Below are 6,356 nucleotides of genomic sequence, written 5' to 3'. Positions count from 1 at the left end.
TCCCACTTAGGCGAGAAGAAAAGCTGAGCTAAGCAGCACAGGTGGGCAACGTTGGAAGGCTGGGAAAATCAGACTCCCTGATTTTAGCCCCCCTCTGGAAGGAGATGGGAGGTCAACCCTGCAGAGAGTTCACCTGAGACTCGCAAACCAGGGATGCCAGCACAGAGAAAGACGCAGTGACCCTGTTGTGAACAGGGATACTTAAGTAAGTGTAAGTCAGTGTGGGAAATGGTGAGCTTCACCCTTCTCCCATCACGGGGACCACCTCCACATCAGAACCAGAAACCAAAACCCACAAGCAGAAAACAACAGGACGCAAGGAAAACAAAGATAATGCAGAGAGAAGAAACACACTTAAGAAAAAAACCAAAAAGCATGGTTCACACTATCTCCGAGATAAGATTGAATTGGTGAAACAAGAAGAAAATGCTACTTTAAAAAAGAAAAAAGAACTTTCAGAGAAGCAAGAATGCACCCCTGTAAAACTGTAATAAGAGAGTCAAGAGGGTAATTGAGAGAGAGAGGTGAAGAAATACATGCCATCTTGGCCTAAAAACATGGATATGAAAGCTAGAAGTCAGAGATAGGAAAATTAGAGGTTCCATCCTGAGACCCAACTTCCAACTAGTAGGAGTTTTAGAAAAAGGAAATAGAACGGAGGGAGAAATGATCATAGCATTAAAATTTTTCATAAAACTGGACATAAAAAAGGCATGCCAAGTTTTCAAAGAGAAAGGAAGGGGAAATTTTCACATACAAATGAACAGGAATCAGAAAAGCCCTGAACTTCGTGACAGCGATCCTGGAAATACAGCAACTATGAAGAGTGTGGAGCCAAGCCTTACTAGCCTTCAAACACCTGGAGAAAAATTATCCTTAAACTAGAATTTTACGTCGGGTTAAACAACCAAAATGTGAGCTAGAATGATGATGTTTTCAGATATTAGCTGTTTCAAAAATTTGCCTCCCACAGATCTCATCCCAGTCAGCTCTTAGAGGACTTACTCCAATCACACAATGGAGTAAACCATGAAAGAGGAAGACACAGGATCCAGGAACTGGGGGCCCATTGAAGAAGGGAGGGGAGGGTGACTCCCAGAATGGTATGAAGGAAGTTCCAGCGGTACAGCAGGGATGGAAGCCCCTGAGAGGGAACCAAGGAGGAATAACTGAAAAATAAAAACAAAAACAAAATCACCCCATAGATTACCTGATGTGTTTGTGCTGAGAAAAGTTTTAGATTTCTTTTGGAGAGGTGGAGAAGGACGCATGATGGATACAAAGAAAACGAAGTAGATTATTTTCTAAAGGCAATTATAAACTCCAGGAAAAACAAAAGGTTGTACAAGAAGGGAAATGATGCCAAAATATACCATATGGGGTAGAGGTAAACAATATTTATAAGGCTATAGTTATGTAAATACTAAATATTCATTTCACCAAAAATTTGGATCAGTAGTTCAAGAGGAGAAGTCTATCTATGGAAGTGATGTAAGGTTTTGAATCCTCATTTTCCATATGAGAGGTCAATGGTCAATGGCTAAAATGGGAAATCAAGACAGAACAGTATGAGCATATTATTTAGAAATACAAAGGTATATATGAGAAGAAAGAGCTAAAAGAGTAAAAAGGTGGTTTCTTCTAGAAGGCACTAATGTCCAGACTTAATGTGCCCATCAAGTACCAGAAGGATAAATTTCAAAATGATGACCATCAATCTGTATCCCCACTGGGAGAGGGAGTCAGTAGGAGAGGTGGGTAGAGCACAGCTTCTCTTTATTATAAACCTTGCATTAGAGTTTAACTTTTTATTTACCTCTGCACATATAGAAATTAAATGTAATTAGTAACAAAAGGACAGTTTCCTCTGGGTAAAAAAAGAAATAAAAGGAATTCATTGGTACGTATATCTGTGGCGGCAGGTCTCTGTACACCCGTGACTCGCGGTGGGTGTCCTGGACCAGGCCTGCCAGACTCCGCCGCCGCCACCATGCTCGCTGCGCACGCAAGCCGCCAGCCCGCTGGACTATTTATACCCCTGGAATGTCACCAGGCTGCCGCGAAACAAAGACACTTGCCATTGCATCAAGGCCACGGCCGCCGCCCTGTCTCGGCCCAGGGCTTCTGTGCAGCCCCGATCAGCCTTATCAGGAGGCCCCTCGGAAGATAAGGAGCCTCCGCCTGGCCCACTAATGGTATTATTTTAGGATCACTCGGAAGGACAGGATGGGATGGAGGCCGGGGCATCTGTCATCCTTTCCTTCATCAACACGCGAAACAAGAATGGAACAAAGACCAGCGCTTGTTTGGAGAGCTGGAGAGGCCCCACCTGCCGGAAAGTCATCCCTCCAAAGACACCCGGGAAAGGAATTTGCTCAGAGCGACGCTCCCATCCCCCGCGTAGCCCCTCTGGGCGACCCACTCACCCGCAGGCCAAGGTGCCATGCCAGGTAGAGGCGAGAAGCCATTGCTCCCCAACTCTGGGCTGGACGGAAGGGAGACAATGGCTTCTGCTGAAATGTCCTAAAACAGAGAGACCCCGGGTCTGGATTCAGTTAGAAAGGGTCGGAGCTCAAATATGTCATTTCTCTGTTGGTCTTAGCAATTGAAACCATTTTTATTCAGCATTTCTATAACTTAAGTTGGATGTGCACCAGTGAGGGTTAAGACAAGGGTGTGGGCCTCTGAGCAAATCGTGGCAACACCTCACCTGCCCCCTTACCCTGCCCCTCACCCCCATGGCTCCACCACACACACACAAACCGTCCTGGGGATTTATTTAATCTGTTACTCGGCGGCTTGCTTGTGGCGTTAAATAATGCTGTGGGTTTGGGAGAACCAGGAACTAAGGTCAGGTTCATCCTTCCTAATCTCCCCAGCCACTTCCCTTCCTACGGCAGGAAATGTGGAGAAGGTTACAGGGTTCGGAAAGAAAGTCAGAGGGTCACTTCCCTGCTCCATTAAAAAGCAGTCCTGAGTACCCCGGACAAAACAGCTCACAGAGGGTCCCAAAATGCTGCCCAGAGGCCAAAGGGGCCGATCAGATGGAGCCGCCGGAGAACCCATCTGTAACCTTGACCTGAAAGGGCAGGGCTCAGAGGACACGCTTAAGGCCCTCCCCAAGGTCCTGCAGCTACTAGGGGCAGAGCCCTGCCTCCTGACTCTGGGCCTGTTAATAATGATAGAGACATGTATTTATCAAACGTGTCAAGGAAGCTCTGCTGTGTGCCGAGCCCTGAGCTGGGCACTGGGGACACCACAGCGACCCAAGCAGACAAAACCCCTTGACTTCCGGAGGGCAAGATGGACAACAGCTGCTTAAATAAGAAAAACACTGTCTGGTGGCGAGGAACCAGCAGGGAAGAGGACAGCAGGGCCGGAGTGAGGCTGCAGTCACCAACAGGGATCAGAGGACGGCTTGGGGACAAGGTAGTTTGGGCAAAGATCTGAAGGAGCTTAGAGAACAGCCTGCAACAGTCTGAAGGAACAGCATTCCTGGCTGGGGGTGGAGCCAGTGCAAAGGCCCTGAGGCAGGAGCACATACCTGGGATGAGGAGACCAGCCCAGGTGAGGTGAAGGGGTGCTCACCTGCTCTCTCTGCCATTGGATGTGCCGTCGAGAGTGGGGCCACCTCCCTGGCTTGTTCACAGCATAACCTCAGTGCTCAGAACACCGTCCTCTGCCTATTGATGTCCAAAATGTCCTTGTTGACTGGGAATGTGGCAGAGACCAAGTCAGACCTTGGGCTTGACAACAAAGTGCTCGTTCTGTCCACAGGACCAGCTACAGAAGCTTCAGGACCCAGAGTAATGTGAAAACGCAGGCCCAATCAGAGCACAGAGCCTGCTGTGGTCACCTAAGCCACACGTCCACGAAGCTGGCCCTGGCTGGGGGAGAGCTGGTACCATCTGGCATCACTGGCCTCTGGTGCTGAGATGTGATTTGTGGCCACACCTCACTGCTCACAGCGCTAAAGTAGGGCCAGCTCTGGGCCCACGTTCTGTGAAGCAGGGTCTTGAGACCCTGCCCTACTTGGCCACCTCCTCTGCCACCAGAAAGCAGTGTCTGAGAGGCGGTCAGAAAGCCCGAGTGCTGGGGGAAGCGCTGCCCTCCCGGCCCAGGTGCACTTTGCCTCTGTCCAAACAGCTGTCGCAACTCCAGAGAATTTGGAGAGTTCTGTGTTTTTCATCTTCTATTTTTATTTCCTCAAATCTAAGACCAAGAGAGGCTGGTGCCAGAGTCCTGAAGGGGTCCGTGCCAGCAGGAATTGATCCACATGCAAAGGGAGAGCATGTCTAGAAGAGGTCACTCGGAAAGGATGGATGGACTCCAACCTGAGTGCAGGGCTGGGGCACTGAGCAGGACGGGATTTTGTGAGAGAGGGTCCGTCCTGACATCAGATGCTCCCCAACTTAGGACTGGGGCAGGGCTGCCTCCGCATTGCCCCACCCTGGAGGGGCCCGGTAAACAGTGCCCCCTGGAGGTGTGTGGGGACATCCCCACTAATATCCAGCAAATGTTGAACAGTGCCATTTCCACCTCCCTGCACTTTGTCTAACATGGAAATGAGAGAACACGGCTCTCAGGCTTGTCCCAAGGATGCAGTAAGCTCAAAAGGAAAGCATTTTATGTGCCTTGGGCAGCATCCCTGGACCTGAGGGAGTGTTCAGGAGCTTGCAGTGTGTTTTACAAAGATCCAAGCAGATCATCCCATCATCCTTCCCAAACGCATATGAGAGTAACTGGAGTGACAAGTGATTTTGTAAAGAATTTGGGAACTATGGGTAATGATTCGGGCACATGAGGGTCACAGTTCAAATTGTTCAACTCATTTGGTGGGGTGGGTGGGTTCTCACTGGGAGGACCTTGATATCCAGCTGGAGTCACTGGTGTTTGATTGTGTGCATGCTACACGCCTGGTCCTTTTTATGTACATATTTTCTCTAATACCATCTACAACCAGAGGTGTGTAGTGTAGCTTAGGGTCTGTGCAAAGCAGAATTCTAAGATAGCACTCTCAATTTCTGCCTGATTTCTCAAAGGTGCAGGGATTTTTGCAGTTGTAATCAAGGCCCCTAATCAATCGACTCTGAGTTAATCAAAGGGAGGTCATCCTGGGTGGGTCTGCCCTAATCAGGTGAATCCTTAAACGAAGTAAATGAGATCCTCCTGCTGGCTTTGAAGGATTAGGCTGCCATGCTGTGAGAGGACCATATCAGGAGGACTTGACAGAGGCCTCTAGGAGCTGAGAGTGACTGTGGCTGACAGTCAGCAAGAAAGTGGAGACCTCAGTTCTCCAACTGCAAGGAATTGAATTTGGCCAAAACCCCAAAAGAGGTTGAGAGAGAACCTGAGCTCCAAGTGAGATTGCAGCCACTGACACCTTGATTGTAGTCTTGTGAGATCCAGCTACACTCTTGCTCAAACTTCTGATCCATGGAAGGCGTAAGATAATAAGTGGGTGATGATTTAAGCCACCAAGTTGGTTACAGTTATGCAGCAATAGAAAACTAATAGACAGCAAAATAAAATAGATGGCTAGTTGCTAATCTCTAGCAGCTGTAAAATTCTCATTGCTGATTTTTGACTGTGTACATTGCCACTCAGAATAAAAGATTTTATCTTTCCTGTAGCTAGAGGTGGCCATCTGACTATACTTTAGCTAATGAGAAATGAGTGTCTCCTCTTTGGGATGGCTGCTTAAAGTCAGCATACAGACTAGAATATAGATATGATGGCTGGTGCTACAGCAGCCATCTTGGAGCATAGAGTGGACTGTGAGGATGGAAGCCATGGATTAGGATGACAGGGCAGAAAGAAAGAGACTAGATCCCAAATGGCACCATGGAGCTGCCATCTTGACCCTGGATGATTGACCTTCAGACTCCTTTTAAATGAACTAGAAATAAACTTTTTTTCTGTTGTATACTAATCCTAAATAACCTAGGTGGGCACCATACTATCTCACAGGTAGGAAACTGAGGCCCAGAGAGGGTAGGAAGTTGCCCAACGTGGAGGTCCTGGCTAACTAAATAAGTTGGGCTTTGTGCTGGAGCTGATCCCGGGCCCCTCTGCCCAGCATGCACTCCCTCTGCAGCATGACAATTCACCTCCATCTCAAATAAATATTTGTAAGAAGGCAGCAAAGGTCTTCTCCCGGGGAAAGTGAGTGCTCCGTTGCCTCCACGTGGGACCTTGATCAGACACCACACCCCATCCCAAACACCAGATAGAGGGGTTTCAGTGCTCACCCCACCTCCAGGCTCTGCAGATGTGGAGATGAGAGGCTCAGCCGGGGCAGGAAAGATTAAAATGCCACTTCCTTCTTGAAGCCCTCTCTTATTCTCTTACCCACT

The sequence above is a fragment of the Camelus dromedarius genome, chromosome 18, assembly GCF_036321535.1.
Source record: "Camelus dromedarius isolate mCamDro1 chromosome 18, mCamDro1.pat, whole genome shotgun sequence".
NCBI classification, from domain to species: domain Eukaryota; kingdom Metazoa; phylum Chordata; class Mammalia; order Artiodactyla; family Camelidae; genus Camelus; species Camelus dromedarius.
The sequence above is the reverse complement of the archived record's forward strand: the minus strand, read 5'-3'. Positions refer to the sequence as shown.